This window comes from Hippocampus bargibanti, linkage group LG01 (assembly GCF_051943395.1).
Source record: "Hippocampus bargibanti isolate YZ-2025 linkage group LG01, ASM5194339v1, whole genome shotgun sequence".
NCBI classification, from domain to species: Eukaryota; Metazoa; Chordata; class Actinopteri; order Syngnathiformes; family Syngnathidae; genus Hippocampus; species Hippocampus bargibanti.
Window position 1 is genome coordinate 20665380 of NC_142734.1, and position 983 is coordinate 20666362.

Genomic DNA, 983 nt, shown 5'->3' on the forward strand with positions numbered 1-983 from the left:
TGAAACATTATTTTGCCAAAACAACCCAAATAATTACCTTTACAAAATTAATTAATTAGCTGTCATTCACGAATTGTCATGATCTGGTTGGCGACCAACGGGGGGCGCTGTCGGCCCCGCCTAAACCTGCACAGGTGCTGGTCGTCCCGATCAGATTGGCGACCAGCGGGTAGCGACATCAGCCCTGCGTGCAGCCTCGCAGGTGCTGGTCGTTTAATCATTGACACTTAAAAGGACACCTGGTGCCGGTTCATTGTTTGTTTGCTGCTTGTTTGCGGCATGCATTGGGTATGTGTTTGTTTAACCTTGGCGGACTTTTACTTTTGGTCTTCTTTTGCTACTTTGTATTTTTTCCATTCAGATGATTTTGATGTTTTACATTTTGTTCCTGCTGACCTTTATTTTAATACAATTTGTTAAACAACCTCCTGCTCCCTCCTGCCTGCTTTTTGGGATCCGCCCCCGCCATCACCACCTTGCAAATCGTGACAGAATGAACCGGCCAACCATCGGATCCCGCAGGTACATCGGACCCGTCTCATTTCCACCCTGTGCCTGGCAATGCTACGTCCACGTTAGCGCAAGCCTCGTCGAGTTTGAATTGCGTCACTCGACGAGCCGCAACGTCCACATAAACGTCCGGCCGAGACCTCCTTCCAGGTGGCCGTCCAGGGTGACACTGGGTGACTGGCATTGCACGCCCACGTCCAGCCACGCTGTCGTCGTGCATGACGAATTGAGTCGCATCCACGACGAGCCGTGCAACGTCCGCGTCAACGTCAGTCCGATACCCCACTCACCGCTGGATCCCGGAGCGGCTCTGGACTGGTCTCGTTCCCCCGGAGCCGGGCAGTTCACGCCCACGTCGGCGTCCGGCCGAGACCTGGTCCCATACGGCCGTACGGGGTGCCATTCTGCGCCTGGCAGTTCGACGTCCACGTAGAGCCATGCGCCGTCGCACTCACGCCCACGACGATCCATGC